The 16,882-nt window shown below is 45.1% G+C and overlaps 2 non-coding genes across 2 annotated transcripts; one reads left to right on the top strand and one right to left on the bottom strand.

Annotated features, from left to right (window-relative positions):
- The first annotated feature begins 1,095 nt into the window (after positions 1 to 1,095).
- TRNAH-GUG lies at positions 1,096 to 1,169 on the top strand. Its single transcript has one exon. It is a non-coding gene; the product is annotated as a tRNA-His (tRNA).
- A 1,993-nt stretch (positions 1,170 to 3,162) lies between these two features.
- Positions 3,163 to 3,235, bottom strand: TRNAV-CAC. Its single transcript has one exon. It is a non-coding gene; the product is annotated as a tRNA-Val (tRNA).
- Positions 3,236 to 16,882: the final 13,647 nt, after the last annotated feature.

The following is a 16,882-nucleotide window of genomic DNA, read 5'->3' on the forward strand; positions in this document are numbered from 1 at the left end:
GGGTATGAATTACCCAGAAAGGAGCTCAACCTATACTTCGGGGATGATGGCAATTTTTCATAACTTGATTTGGGTGATGATTACATTTGCCCACATTCAACAAAATGTACACTTAAAGATTTGTGATTTTTTAACTCTGTGAACTATAGTTCAATAATTTATTGTTTCCATAAAAACTAGCAGATGGCGGATAGAGACAAGCTGTCATGTAGTTGTCATGACAATTTGTTTGCATTTTATTGTAAACTCAAAGACCTGTTCTCATTTAGTGTTAACCCTCCCCCCCCCCACACACACACTGATACTTGAAATATCTTTACCAGAAAAAAAGGCTATGAGGACACTATTTCATTGCTGAAAGCTATAGGCCAGTCTCCTTGGAAGGCGGTATTTCGTCTTTGGGGATATTTTCTGCTCAGTAAGGAGACAAGGAAACTTCCAAGATTTCACTTTGGTCTGCCACCCAAAGGTTTGTACACTGTGGAATTTATCCCTCTTCTGACCGCACCTGCTGTGGGGCTAGCAGGTGTACTCAGCTCCTAAATATCCTGTGTTCTGACTGCAGCTTACTAAGGCGCGGAGCCGGTGCTGGGTTGAAGAGCAGCCCAAAAGATTGGTTAGGTACCTACTACAGACACCTACACCTACCCTACTGTTACTTGGTTTGAACCGAGGTTGCAGTAGCCACAAGGACCCTAACCTATGTACAGTGACGGTGCCCCACAGTCCCACTGGCAGCCACTGCGCTTACTATAATTTTTGTTTACACTTCTTTGGCTGTTTTATTCTTGGACACCTGCAGATGTTTGCGCCGGTCTCTTTCATACTGTTCTCTGTTCTCCCTCCCTGTTCTCCTACATAATAAAACAACTTTCATTTCTCAGGTCCAGCTCTGCCTCTTCACAGATTTCCTAGCAGTCCCTTCGTCTCATCCATACTTGTTTCTTTTGCTCCTTTTCATTTTTCCTCTTTTCCCTTGATCTCTTTCCTGCTTCTCCCCCCACGCTCCCCTGTCCCTTTATCTTTCTGGTTCCCCCCACAGCAACCAGCAGTTCGGCTTGCTCCTTCTTAGAAGGAGTAAGTGGGTTCTCACAGGTCTCTGTGATGCAACTGGTTAGCGCGTTCGGCTGTGAACTGGAAGGTTGGTGGTTCGAGCCCACCCAGGGACGTGGTGTTTGCTCTTAGGAAGTCTTTGTGCTGTGGCATTCTCTCTCTCAAAATGGAGGAGGTCTGTCTTATGACCATTCTGTCCTGTGCAGATCCTTTATGGGAAGATCATCCCAGATTCTCAGAAGAGCTATTTAAAGCATATGTATGGGAAAGCAAGAACAACTAGTGTTGTTCTCTGCCTCACTTTTCCATACCCTGTGTTCTAGTGCTTATTTAACCTTCTATGTATTAAGAGTTAGTTGCATAGGTAGTCAGGGCCAGAGTCCCCAACAAGAAAATATGGAGTCAGGACAGCTAAAATAAGACAGCACTCACACGCTGTTTTGCAGTTTAGATAGGACCACCCTAACATTCTGTTTTGCAGCCCTTGCAGAAATTAATTCTGCAAAGTGTTCTGAGATAAGACAATTAACCACAAAGCATTTGTCGATATCACAGGCAAGGGGAGGTTAAGACATCAGCAAAAAAAGACCATCAGCAGAGACATTAACCTAACAGGTAGGCAGATGCCTGACCAGAGCCCTGACTGGCATGACTCAGCACACCCTGCTTGCTTAAGATATTATGCAGAAGAGCTCATGAAAACCCCTAAACATAGAAACACCAAAGGCAACCCACTGGGGCCCCCCTCCTCCCTCTCCAGGAGCTTTATACTCTTACTCAAGAAATTGTGCTTTGCTGCCCAAGGCTCTTTGTCTGCTCTACCTCTTCATTCTTAGAAGTAGTGTGTGAGCAAGACCAGTGGGCACTAAAGAAAAAGAAATCCTGAAACAATATTTTCCCTTTTAGTTCTTTCATGCGTAGCTTGGAACAGATTTGTGCTACTCTTAATATTTATCCCTTTTCTGTCTACTACACTGCTGTAACTGGAAGTTACTTTTATACACACCCTAAGACTTGAATCCATTATAATTAGCAGTATTTAGTCTTTGTGTTAGGGATCCCTGACATTGTTGGTCTCATTTCCACCACATCGTATATTTAAAAAAATATTTTCCTTTTGTTTTTCACTAGACTGGTTTACATAGATAAAATTCTCTGTTTTCCTATAGCATTTAAAAAAATTCCATTCCCGGAGTGCCTGGGTGGCTCAGTGGGTTAAGCCTGTGCCTTCAGCTAAGGTCAAGATCTCAGTATCCTGGGGTTGAGCCCAGCATGGGTCTCTCTGCTCAGAGGGGAGCCTGCCCCCCGCCCCCGCCCGCCTGCTTCTCTGCCTACTTGTGATCTCTCTCTCTGTCGATTAAATACATAAAATCTTTTTTTAAAAAATTCCATTCCCCTGATTAGTTAATATATGTATTTTTTTAGATCCCGGGTACATGATTAAGTATTATGTTCCTTAGTTCAGGAAACACTGACATAGATGCCCTAACAAGGTTCTTTCATACTTGTCTTTCAGTTATTTTCTGTTTATCCACACCCATTCCCTTTTCCACCCCCAGAATTTTACACTCTCTGGGGTTCACCATGTCTTTTTATTCCAGTATCTCTTTGGATATGTAAATAAGGTAATGTCTTTGAAATATATATATAGCGGTCCTTGGCTGCTATTTTTTTAATTGTGGTAAAATACAAAAATATATACCTTTATTTGGTATGCATACGGAATATTGATTCCATAAATCCTTGGCTTGAGATCCAGATACGGATCTAGATTTATTTACTTTGGCTTTGTCATGGAAATTAACCTGTTTTGCAATTTTGCTCCAGAGTGAGGGAAGTTCAACAGTACCCTTTAGGAAATACTTGAGATACATAATCGTTTTCCGATGTCAGCTTATGGAGAAGATTCGGGCGGTAGAAGGTAACAAAGGGAATTTTAAGGGATTCCCTGATATATAAATCTAATCTGAAGTGTGCACAGTTGCTTGCTTCCAGAGGGAACCCCCGTCACTTTCTGGCCGAAGAGGTACAGCTATCGCTTCCCAATGTCCCTGTCTTTTTTTCCTTCCGTTACCTAACAGGAGGATTAACTCTGAGGAGGGAAAAGGCTGATTCCGCCCGGTTTCGAACCGGGGACCTTTCGCGTGTGAGGCGAACGTGATAACCACTACACTACGGAAACGAAAAACGCTGCGGGTCTTCATGCCGGAGCCTGAACAGCTTCCGTCCTGCCCCTACTGTTGTGCCCACCACCTTCTTTCCTAAGTGCAATAAGCCCCTGAAAAGCCCTCGCGACCCTCCAAGCAAAGGGACCGCAGCCCCGCTGCGGCGCGGGTTTGGGATCCCGCGTCTCCCCCCAGGAAGCGAAGACCCGGGGGCCGCCGTCAGTCTGGCTTCGGGATCCGCATCAAACGCAGGGCTTCCAGATCCAGAACGACGCGCCCCGGTGCCGAAGGCGCCCCGCCGACTCTCCAGCTCCGGGGGGGGGGGGGGCGGGGGGTCACGTGCGTCCGAGCCCCAGGCGCCCCCTCCACCTGGCCGGGGGTCACCCGCCCTCCGGGGCTGTCGGTGGCCCCTTTCGCTGCGGGGCGGTCGGTGCTCTTGGCTCGTGGCCGCTGCTCGGCGCTAGGAACCGGCTGACGCGCTCTGCCCCGCCTCCCGCCAGCCCCGCCGCGCCTGCCCTGCGCGCTCTGCCCTCGCGGGCCCTGTCTCTCTGCGCTTCTCCTTGGTCCTCTGGACAGAGGGAGTCCTTCCGATTCCTGCTGCTGTCACTTACTCTAGTCAACTAACTTAAGTCCAATATTTTAACCACACTTTCCATCTTTTAGCCTATTCCCTAGTAGAAGTTGACGTCCCTAGGGCATTTGTCTGTTTGAAGATGTCCAACATAGGCTAAACCGTGTTTTCTGCCCTGTATTAAATTCTCTTGAAGATCAAGCTGCCAGATGGAACATAGACCAGAGAGCTTTCCGGATTTGCCTGAAGGTGGAGGAGCCTGCGATGGCCCATGCAGATTTTATGATCACAAGATTTCTCCCTCATTGGTCTTTCGATTCTTTGTTAGGGGCAGTTTTATTTCAACTTTTGCAACACCCGAAACATCTTTTTACTTGCCTTTTAAGTTTTCCTGCTCAGAGGAAAACTCGAACAGGTCTTGGAATATTAAGTTTTAGCAAAGAGGTTAAGGACTGTTTTCAGAGAAAGATAATGTCTGAAAAGTTTTCAGGTTTGTCTCTGTTAAACAGCAAAAATGCAACTGAGTAATTAAAGATCTAATGGGTTTATTAGACACCAGGCCAAGGTGGTTGGCCTTTTTCAACTCTGGCTCAAACTGGAGACCAGGGCAGGAATGGACCATATCACTCTCATTAGCGACTGTGGGGCACGGTGGAGGGAGGAGACACGATTTGGCATCTTTCCAGAAGAGGCAGACTTCAGGGTAGCTTTAGATCAGGAAATTCCATGATATTCCCCCACCCCCGTTCTTTCCCTCCTTGATCTATCTCCCTCTTTCACTGCCCAGTCAGAAGAGAAGATCCATCATTTTTCTGTTTGTAGGACACTTTGGGGTCCCTATTGGACAAAACAAAGGGAGCAGTTGCCTTTCCTTTATAGGAGTGTGAAGGGCTGCTGTCACTGGGGAAACCACGAACTCACTCTGAGTGCACCTGAGCCTCTCAGGATCCTGCCAGACTCCACCAAAGCACCACCCGGCAGGCTGACTCTGCTAGAGGAGAGGAGGCACAAATAAGGAGGCACCAATAAGGGGCTGAAGTTGAGGGCAGAGTCAAAGAAAAGATGCGAAGATAAACCAACCCCACTGATGAGATAACAAAAGGCAAGCTGAGGGGAAAAGGCAAACCGGCATTCCACAAACTCCTTCCCCTCCCACCCAAGGCGGAATAAAGTGTGACATTCCTCAAGCACTAATGACTGCCCAAGAACAAAGAAAGAAAAAACAAATAGTAATGGTGAACTGATAAAGATCAACATCATGCTGGACATGAAACTCCATCAGTTTGTTACTGTCTTCGTGATTTACAAAAAAAACTCGATCTTAGTAATAGCCAGACCTCCAGGAACCTATAGACTCAACTTCCTGGGGGCCCTAAAGTCACCTTTCCCTCCACAGAATTAAAAAACAAACATGAACAACAAAAAAACAAAACCCTATATTATCAGTCGTTTCTCAGTTATAATGCAACTTTTTCTTCCCCGAGTCCTATGGCTCTGCTTTAATAAAACCCCCTTTTTGCACTGAAAACATCTCAAGAATTCTTTCTTTACTGTTCACTCTCAGACCCAAACATCAACTCACATTACCCAACCATCCTGAGACTAAGTTTCTGGAACCTAATACCTTGAGTGAGCCAAGAATCACTTGTTTAAATTGATCACTCCACTCAAGAGAGTTGTTTGCTCTAATTCAGAGATCAAGAAAGACGAGGATAGTACAGATCAACACCCATACTTGACTGACAGGAAAATACGAATTCCTGACTAATTAGATGTGAAGGTTGAGCAAAACACTGGAGTCAAAAAGAACTCTTCGATTTTTTTGTTCAGAGCACTGGAAGGACGGGAACAAAGGATTCCAACTGAGAAGGAATCACTGTAAGGTACAAAATATGTTAGGGAGAATACAGGGAGTTCTGTTCAGGACCTTGAAAGAGATCTCCACCCATCCTGTCTCCATTCCTGCATGTGTCTGAATCCTGTTGTTTTTGATCCCTGGGTCTAAGTGCTCAGCTTCACCTGACCCTGGAAGCCTCCCCTCCCACCTCCTCCCAGCAATCAGATGGTCTCCTCCTGGTTGCTATGAAAAGGCACATCTCCAGGTCTATAGCCAAGAGGTGGAAATTCCCTCTGTGACTTGTATACCTGGCTGTCTAGGCTGTGTGCTACTTGGGGGACAGGGCACCCAGTGAATCCCCTGTGGGCTTGTCTCTTGGAGAAAACTTGGAGGGTAGGATCTTTAGGCCATCCCTGGAGGGGTAGGCAAAACAGGGAAGGATGAGGGGAAGAAACCAGCTAGAGTACTATTCCAATGGAATTATCATCAGAAGGCTGGAGAGAAGACCCAGAGGTCAATTCCCTGGTGGTCTAGTAGTTAGGATTCAAGACTTTCACCACTGCGGACCAGACTCTATTTCTGGCTAGGGAATGTGCTTTCTTGTAAAGTCTCAGCACCCAGGAGCAATATCCTTTGTGTACAGAGCAGTTTGGCAGTGTACCATAATGTGGTAGATGCAGAAGGGTCTGGTCTCCTTGCAATTTGGGAAGCCCTAAAATGGATGAAGGAAGAAAAGTGATGGCGATCTACTCTAGTCCCTTCTCAAAAGTGCTGCGGGTGGCCCAGCTCCTCACCCTCTGGAGGGGTCAATTCCCTTACCTGTATGCCCTATTTATCTTCCTCCACACATCCTGGTTTTAGTCATATCTCCTTTTCTACACTTGGGGCAGGAGTGACTTTAGAGACCCATTAAGCAGCATGTGTCAAAGCTTAGACAGTCATGTAGAGATTCAAGTTCAATCTGCTAAGCTGCCATTACTGAAACAATGAGGTAAGCTTCTGGTCATGGCTGCTCACTTTTTTTCAGAGTACTCCTCCAGATAACAACTATAAACTGGGGATAAAATATGTTTCTAAAACATTATCTCAAAGTGCTGGGGAGACTGAACAAAAGCAGGCAGACACAAGACAGAACTGCATGTAGTGAGTTTTCTATTTTGCAAGGTTTGGGCTGAGAACACAACTTGGTCTGCCCTATTTGGGTCAGCTAAATTCCAGTACAAAACCAAACTGTCTTACTGGATTAAAGGAGCAGAGGACAATGTTTGGGCAAGCATGGCAGTTGAAAAACCAAGAGGTGGAAAGGAATCTCAGAAAGGAAAGGAAAGCTGCCTATAAAATTCTGCCCAAGTTTCTGGCTAACTCCTGCATAATACATGTTGGGCAGCCTCCAAGTAGTTCAGTTAAAGTTAAAGTGACAACTGAGATTTCACCTGTCATCCATTACAAGGGAGAGAATTTGCAGTTTGATATCAACCCAGACCTACTTTTATGAAAATTCGGTGCTTTTGTAATACATAGCAATCCAGAATCTCTATGTGTACCATTCACTGTATCCACAATACAATCTAAAATATTCTGACATATTACTCTGATATTACTTTACCCATGCTCACGATAAGACAATCATGGGAGACTGACCAAATGTCGAAACTAGGAGGCAAGAAATACTAAGCCACAACTATAACTATTTCAAGAATGCAAAGGAAAATATAACCATAACAAAAAGTTAGAAAAAATTATTAGGAAATAGAAATAGAAAATGAAGGACCAAATGTAAATTTTGAAATTGGAAGGCGTTCTCAAGAAACAATCACTGATGGATTTAACTGCATATTGGAAATGACAAAATGCAATGAATTTCAAGAGAGAGAGAAACAGAAATCCTACCTGAAGCATAAAGAAAAAGAATTGAAAATAAATAAACAAAACCTTAGCAACCTATAGGGCGATATCAAAAGTTGGAGTTCGAGAACAGGAACGGGAGAATGAGGCAGGAAAAGAAACTGATCTCCATTTGTTGAGAAATATGTATTTACGACATGAAGACCCTTTTATGGTTGGCTAGAGCCTACAAAAGTGGTGTCCTGTTTCAGGGAAGGGTGAGACCAGCGGAAAACCTCAGCGCTTCACCCCACGAGCGAGGACCTCACCCCCGGCTCTGCTCCTTCCCTTCTTCGCCGGGTCTCCTGCAGGCACCTGCTGCACAGGCCCAACACGCAGTTTACACGCAAGGAGAACCACGGAGGCTGAGCCGACCAGCCCGCTCCCAGGCTGTGACTGTCACCGTCCGCAGAGCGCCTCAGGAGCGGTGACAGCGAGAGTGTAGGCTCGGCCTGAACCAGTGAGAGACTTTACCTCTGCGCTTGACTGCGAAAGTTTGGACAAGCCGCTTACTCTCGCGGTAGAGCAGCTCCTGCCGTCGTGTGAGATGGAGATTCGATTAGAACGAGGATGCTCCGAGGGCAAAAAGAGCGCGCGCGCAGATAAGAGAGCCCCTGCTGTGGCGAGGGGGCGGAGCGGGGTGCTCAGCGCTGAGCGGGAGAAGAGACCCCGCGGACCGCCATTACATCCCTTTCTACACCGGGAGCTTGGGGACTCCTTGCGGAGCCGCTTCTGCATCCGTCCTTTGCAACACACCAAAGACCCGAAGATAAAGACAATTCTTGAGGGAAGGGGCCCGTTGCCAAAACGGGACGGGACCAAGAATCTAGCCCAAGCCATGGTGGGGAGAAACGCCAAGTCCCAGCCGCCGCGTCACCAGGGCACCCCGTGCCACTTAGTTTTCTCGCAGCCTGCGACCCGCTGTAGCTCCGTTAGAATTGCGCACCGAGAAGCTTCGACTACTCATCTACCCTTGGGGCTGCCGCCCTTCCTTCCGAGGAAGATCCCGAAGACTGTTCCTTTCCAGCTTTCCTCAAAACGAAGCCCTCAGGCGATGCACTGAGCACTGGGAGAAGCCAAAGGCGCGCGGGGAGTCCAGCCGGGTTGGCAAGTCCCGGAGCCAGTCGCTCCGCCCCGGTCCAGTCGTCCCTCAGAGCCGTCCTGGTGACGCGCCTTCGCACGGCGGCCGCGTGTGGACTGGAGGTCGCCGCGAGGGCGCTGGAGGGAAGGCGCCCGGCGTGACACCCCGGGGTCCGCGACACAGCCCGCTGGACTCCGGGGGACAGAGACCGCTTTCATGGAAGGCTTGGCGGCCCAGAACTGGATTCCGGATCTACCCCCCTACACCCTACAACCTGCTGCCCCTGCAGTTCTCCCGCCCCTTAGTTCGTGCGATCTCCATCCTTCCGTGTGCTCAGGCCAAAATCGGAGTTCTCCCTGACACCAGTTTTCCTCAGTCTCCATATCCAGTAATCAGTGTTGTCTAGTACATAAAGTGTGGACATGGATCTACACCAGGGGTTCTCAACCTCGCGCAACTGTTACTGGTTGGGTAGCGATTTCCCGTGCATTGTGTGCCATTTGGGTATACTGTGGGCTGGGGTTTCCCAGGCATCTGCGCGTACTAAATGCCAGTAGAAGCCAAACACACCCTCAAGTCATGATAATAAAAAAGTTTTCAAGACATTGCCAAATGTCCTAGTGGGAAAGGGGGTGGGATGGGCCAGAATCCCTGATGTGCATTCTCACTCCCTGAAGCTGGACTAAAGACTCTCTTCATAAATGTGGGAAACCGAGTCAACTCATGGCCCTTACTTCATTCAGAGGTTAAGACTGGAGACTTTGGTCTCTGTACCCTCGGGTTGTGCTATACCATTGCTCCTTTTCTTTGGATTTATCCTACAATCAGCCTCATTCAAGCCTGTCCTGGAAGCCTAGGCTGGGGTTTGGGTCGACTCAGTAAGACTCTTCTTGACCTTTGTGGAACCTCCCACTTCATTCAGTTTGGGCCTGCAGAGAAGATTTAGGGATAGTATTTTCTTTTTCACCAGAAACCCAGGCAGCAAGTGAGCCATGCACTCAGGACCCAGAATTTAACTGTAACTAATCCCTTAGAGTTTGCGCTATCCACATCCTTTTGGTCGCATATGCAGGGAGTTATGTCTTGGGTCACTTCTGGTCATTGAAAATCAACCAGATTGGGAAAGACACATAGAAGAAACCAGCTGCCTACCTCGGACATGTCCATGAGGGACTGCAAAAGAGTACTGACAAAGAAAGGCAGTGAATCCCTCCTGTTAGGTAAGCAAGAGGTAGTTCAAAGAGAAGGGAAGAAGTCCCGTGAGATTTCAGGATCTAAAGTTACCATAAAACAGCCTCATCTGACCCTTGTCTTCCCATGGCTGGTGTAAGTGAGTTGAGTCCCCTTGCTCAAGTAAGGGAAACAAACAACCTTGGCCTGGCTACCAGTGAGCAGGCAATCTCTAACCTTGCCTTGAACTTCCTTAGCCGGGATTTCTGTGGATTCCAAGAGTACAACTGGAAGTCATTTGCCCTTATTTAAAGAAGAAAGGAGGCGCCTGACTGGCTCAGTTGGAGCAGCATGGGACTCTTGATCTCAAAGTAGTAGTTCAAGCTCCACATTGGGCATAGAGCATACGTTAAAAAATAAAAATAAAAATATACATTCTAAAAAAAATACAACACATCAAGTTCAACTATACACATTTACAAAGATGGAAAATAATTATATTATTAGCAAATAAGCAATGTCATAAAAGGGACTATAAACATCTGTTGTTTAATTTTTATTTATTCCTAAGTATGCTCCATGCCCAACATGGGACTTAAACTCACAACCCTGAGTTCAAGAGTCACATGCTCTACCAGCTGAGCCAGCCAGGCACTCCAATTATCTATCCTGGTGCTCCAACTATCTGTTGTTTACACTGAAGTTTTTTTTCCCCTAGATATGCCCATCCAGTCTCTTCCCTTTTCCAAACTCTGACAGTCACTGCCAAATCCTAACACTAGTGTTCAGGTTCCAAACTATTCTTCCCAAACATTCTTGGTCCTCTGCCTCTCTCCTATCTCTTTCATATGCAGAGAAAAGTCAAGTCTTCCTTAATCTTCGATTTGCAACATTAGATCTTACAATCAGGTTAGCAAATAAGGGATCCTCCATAGGAATCTATTTTCCTAGAAGGAAAAATTATAAATAACACGAGGCTTTATTTCACAATTGGAAATGTTCCAGAAGTAAGGAAAGGAAACATTTCCTAAGATCAAAGTCCAGAAAAGTGATCGAAATTTTTTGTTGTTGTTCAGGAAAAATCCAGACTCTACTGAGTGTTGCAGACTTTCTGCCTCTTCCTCAGCCTGCAGACAACAGGAGATTTCTCTTTCCTAAAGAGTACCTTGGACCACAGGGGTCAACCAATAACTAGGTGGGGATGTGCCCTACACTGAAATGAGAGGGATGAAAATGATAGCATGTCTTAATCTATATAATTGTTTACATAGTTTTGCATTTTTCAAAATTGGACTGTTGACAAGAAGAGGAAGAACACTACCTGCTTTAAGACTCACTGGGGTGCCTGGGACACTCAGTCGGTTGAACATTCAACTCTTGGTTTTGGTTCAGGTCATGATCTTGGGGGTCATGGGATGGAGCCCCTTGGTAGTGGGCTCCGTGCTCAGCAGGAAGTCTGCTTGAGATTTTCTCCCTTTCCCTCTCCCTCTCCACTCCTGCCCTCTCTCTCTAAAACACATCTTTTCTTTAAAAAGATTTATTATAAAAAAAAATAAAATAAATAAAATAAAATAAAAAGATTTATTATAAGCTACAGCAAGCAAGGCAATGTATTAGTGGCAACAGGATACACCAATCAGTAGGCTGAATACCCCTAAAACTAACTTCTGTTTTTTCAACTGGTTTTCAGTAAAAAACAGTTCAAAGAGATTCAATACATGGTGTTAGAACTACTAGTGTCCATTCTGATGGGGAATGGAGATAAATCTGTGTAGGCCTATGGCTACAGGAGTTTGGATTTTATTTAAAATGCACTAAGGTCATCCTCATTTCTCCTAAAAAAAAACAACCCACAATTTTACATATCTCAATCAGAAAAACAGCTATGAGGGCACTATTTCATCAGTGGAAATTACAATGTCCTGGAGAGGAAGCATTTTGGAGTTGTCTCTGCACATGCTTATACAAGGGGCATGTTCAAGTTTCCCAAACACTTGGCTCTAGGAGTGTTTATACTGTGGGTCTTCCTTCCCTTCTGACCACATTGTACTCTAGAGTCCGCAGTAAATCCCTGGCGGCAAAAGAGTCACAGTCAGTGCTGGGATTAAAAGCAAACCGAAAAACAAGTCTGTACTTGTCAAAGATAGATGCTGGGCACTCCAGTTTTGGATTGGAGCGAAGGCTCCAACTATCACAGCATATCTGCTGGCAGATGCTGCATTTCCTTTCATATTTTCGACATAAGAATGTTCACAGTATTTGTTGCTTTGTTCTCGGACAGCTTGCTCCTTGATAGTATGCAATAGGAAACACAAATATGTGTTGTTCTTTTCAAAACTGTTGTTTGATCAGAAGATAGGATCTTGGCAGCTCTTTCTGGCCACAGATTTTGTCCCTGTGCTTTATTAACCCACCATTCTGCACCACAGAGGGCTCAAGAATTCCTTCTTGGCCGTGGGCTTCGAACCTTCACGTTATCTTGCCTGCATCATTTGGCACCTGAACGTGGGGCTTTGAGTCTTTGCATCTGGACTCTGAGTTTTGTTCAAAACTGACTAAGGAAACTTGAAGATCTGTGACTTACAGAAAGGTGAAAATACTCATTTGTAAACAAATCAAAGCATTCAAACTTCTCTTGTAAGGGCCTACTTAGCCAGAGCAACTCCATCTCTGTTGAACTCGGTTGGTCTTTGGGAACGATCCCACTGAGCCTGCTGGCATTAATAAAGTTGTGTTCTCCCATCTCTCCATGTGCCGTGTGGGTTTCCTCTGTCACCTCGGATTTTCCGCAACGTTTGGTTCCTTGACTGGGAAAGCCCAACCGCGCTGGCCCATTGTGCCACCGGTGTGGGACAGGAGACTGGCCGTGGAGAGCAAAAGGAGTACCTGCCCTAGGGTTTAGGAGCGCCCCGCTGATTTCAGTGGACCCAAGGCTGGGCTCTCCTGGACAGCTGTGGCTCACCTCCGCCCTGCTGGACCATCAATAGGAGACAAGGGACAATTGACTGGATCCACCCGTTGAACCAGTTAAGCCTGGTCACTGTCTGAGCCAGACCCATTTGAAAGAATGGAAGGGGAGACTGATCACCTCCCATTAGCCAGGGATACCCAGAGTGGGGTGTTCAACCTGTTTGAATCTGAAGAGTGCCTGACTGTGTGAATGTGTCTGTAAGGCTCTACCGCTTCGGCTACAGAGTCTGAGTGGGCTGCATCCTGAGTCTCGCGGAGCGTCATATGGCATAACAGTCACCTACTCCACGGAGTAGCCTGATCCGGGGCTTAAACAGACAGACCTTCGCTAAGACGCTCCTAAATTCCCGCGAGGGACATGAGCAGGACAGCATCTGAAAGAACCCCCTCCCTTTGTGTGTGACATCGTTCACGATGGGAGGGAAACCCAGTAAACCCACTGTCTTAAGATTGCATGCTTAAAAATAACTTAAAAAAAGAAGGCTTCAGTGGTAACCACAGGGTTCACCTGACCACAGGGAACACTCAGGACCCTCTGCAAGCTAGAATGGCCTAGTTTTGATGTTGGATGGCCCTCCGAAGGAATCTTAGATTTGCCCACCATCCGACATGTTTATCGTATGGTCACAGAAGCAGGGCATGCAGATCAGTTTCCATATACTGACTCCTGGTTAGAAATAGCTAGAACACTTCCCCCATGGGTACAGATCTGCATTAATAATGAGGGACAGGAAAGAATTTTCCAAAAGGAATTCCACAGGTCAGGGCCTCCTAGGAGGAGGAACTCTAATAACTTCGGTGTGAATGCGTGAGTGAATGTGCGGTTTGACCTGGCATATTCACTGGCTGGGATGGATAAGAGGATGAGGACCAGGTATGTGTACAGGTGCCGCCCGTAGAGCCACGTGGATTTGAGAGCTTGGGAGGCCCTGTTCTGGGGGAAGGCATCAGGGGCAGCAACATGGATGAACTCTGGACTAGGATAAACCCATCAGAAAGTGTGGGGACCACAGTCCTCTTGATGAAATTCTAGAATATAGGTGAGGTTCAGTTGGGTGAGGTCCGGAGCTGATGACTAAGAAAGAATTCTTGAGACATCTTTGGTGCAAAATGGTAGTTTATTAAAGCACAGGGACAGGACCCATGGGCAGGAAGAGCTGCTGCCCAGGGGTTTATGAGGGGTGGCAGGTTTTGTACCATGGGGTGGGGGAAGTAAGGAAAAGGGAGGTTTCAACAGAACTTTCATATGCTAAAGAGGACCTTCAAAGATACCGGGATACCAGAGGCCTTGCCATTGCCAAGGCCGTTTCTCCCTCTAGCAAGTTATTAACGTTAAGATAGTTGGGAGATTCCTCAACTTTTGTAGCAACATGGATGGGACTGGAAGAGATTATGCTAAATGAAATAAGTGAAGCAGAGAGAGTCAATTATCATATGGTTTCACTTATTTGTGGAGCATAACAAATAACATGGAGGACATGGGGAGATGGAGAGGAGAAGGGAGTTGAGTGAAATTGGAAGGGGAGGTGAACCATGAGAGACTGTGGACTCTGAAAAACAACCAGAGGGTTTTGAAGGGGCAGGGGGTGGGAGGTTGGGGGAACAAGGTGGTGGGTATTAGGGAGGGCACGTATTGCATGGAGCACTGGGTGTGGTGCAAAAACAATGAATACTGTTACGCTGAAAAGAAATTTTAAAAAGTATTCAACGTTAAAAAAAGAAAAAAAGATAGTTGGGAGATTCCTAAAGAATGTCACATATATCCCACCCAGGAGTGGGGGTGGGAGAAGGTTGCTGGGTGTCAGCTTTTGCTTTGTCCTCAGCCAGCCTTCTGTTCTCTCATACCCAGGGCCTAAAGCTGATCTGCAGGAAGACAGTGATCCTGCTTCTTGTAAGTGGTATGTGTGGAGAGGTACCTGATTTAGCAGCTCTGACAACCCATAGGAAACTTGATCCAGACAAACAGGATGTAAAATAAAAAGGAGCTCTCATATTTACCTTTAAGAAAATGGAGGTTGTCTGGGTGGCTCAGTTGTTAAGTGTCTGTCTTTGGCTTGAGTCATGATCCCAGGTGTCCTTCAGGATGGGGACTTTAAAGAATATTTCCAAGCAGCTGCCCAAAAAAAGCCTCCTTTGTTTCGGGGAAATTCCCTGTCTTCTCTGGCCCAATATGGATTGTCTATCCCCCTTTTTTGTTGGTGGAAAACATGGCATCTGCTCCTCTGGAGCTGATCATCTCCTAAAGAGGGAAACCCTTTCTCTGCCCTCTGGCAGCACTTTGTCTCTTCCACCTCCCCATCCCCCTTTTCCCTGTTTTTGCACCACCTTGGGTGCGGCCTGCATTACTGGCATCCTCAGTGCCTCAGACAACACGGCTTCCTCCACTCTCAGGGAGCAAAAAGAACAGCCCAGGACCTAACACCCCCACTCCAGATCTCCCCACCTGTGTCTCAGGTAAACATTAAAAGTGGAGTAGGCCCAGGTGGAACGTAAATCAGTACTTAAACTAAGTTAAGTTTGTTGGTTTAATTAAGATAAGCATGTCTTTTAAGTTCACAGCAGTAAACGTGAAACCTCAATCAAAGTTTACTGAAGGTCAAATAAGCTCTTGTTATTAACATCTGTTAGCAAAGAAATGTCTAAACTGATGGTTAATTGTCTGCCTCAAAGTTTTAATGGGTAATTGTTAAAGTAGCTTTCAAAGTCTTTGGTAACCTGAAACTTTAAAGTTTTGGTTGGATGACAAATGGAATTAAATTATGGGCATCTAGGTCTTAACCAAATGGGATAAAATGCTAAAGCATTGATTACTGGAACTAGCTTTGTGCCTTTGACCTCCTCCTGCAAAGAAACTAAGAATATTTAAATCTGTTGGTAAACGTGTTTTGTGCTTAACTGATTCATAAATTTGCCATCTAAAGAATTCTGCTGTAACCATTCGCAATTGGTTAATACTTAGCCATCACTAGAGACTGAGGTGTTTCTAAGAGTACAAAATTCTGCTAACTGTAACTAAGACTGATGGAAGTAAGGGCAACAACCTTGTATGTGAAAAAGTATGAGATATGTAAGAAAGATAAGGAATAGGAATACATTTTGTTGAAGGTAAAAGAAGGTAATGTTGTCCTAAATGAAATGGTTGTTTAGAAGAAAATGGCTTGGGACAAAACCTGAATGCAAAGGAAAGTTGTAGAAGGTTTGTGAAGAGAAATCTTTGGAATGGAATTTTAGGTATGGTTAGGACAGACTAAGATTGAAATGAAAAGAAAAGAAAAGAGAGAGAGAGACTGGTATAGAAAAGTTGGTTTTCTCTCTGTTTAAAAGGACAAAGTTTTCTTAGGTTAATTGATCTGCTGTTAAGAAGAAAATGTAAACAGTTGTTTCCTCTTTGCCCGTCCAGAAAAACCATCTTCCACATTTCGCCTATATCAGGTGTTTAACATCCCTAATTATATTTAGGCATGTGCTTTAAAACTTTCTAAGATTTTAGCAATTGTCAGCAAGATTTAAATTGTAAATGAGGCCTCTTTGACTCATAAGGCTTTTCCTTGGTATGCTAAGTTACTCAGGAAGTACTGCTAAACCAATGATAAACCTTGGGTTACATTTGGGTAAATGCTATAACTACTCTAGAGGTTCTATACATTTCCTAAAGTTTTAATGTTTTGATAAGGTCATCACTTGATATTTAATTATTGAAATGTTATGTCACAGAAGTAACCTAATTTTCTTGCCAGTTAAATTGTAAACTCTCATCTCATCAGCTCTTTAGCCATATCTATTCTCAGTTTTTGCCATTTATAATTGTTTTAATTCTCTTATAAAATGAATTCTGCCTTAAAGGAGATTCATATAAAGGACTTTGGGGACAAATACAGGTATTTAATATGTTAAAAATCCTAAAACTGAAATGGATAAGAATTTCCAGAAGTAAAAGCTGCATCCAAATTAAGCCAGAATTAGTAACATGGGACTAAATGAACTAAAAGATTATAGTGTTATGTCTCTTATTTTAAACATTGCTGGTTCTGTAATGTTTGCTCTTCCACACTAAGGAAAATTTTACTTAAGTTATCTGTGACTTACAAAAATGTAAAAATATTCATTTATAAACAAATCAAGGCGTTGAACTTTTCTCTCTATCTGAACCC

This window comes from Meles meles, chromosome 1 (assembly GCF_922984935.1).
Source record: "Meles meles chromosome 1, mMelMel3.1 paternal haplotype, whole genome shotgun sequence".
Lineage (NCBI taxonomy): Eukaryota > Metazoa > Chordata > Mammalia > Carnivora > Mustelidae > Meles > Meles meles.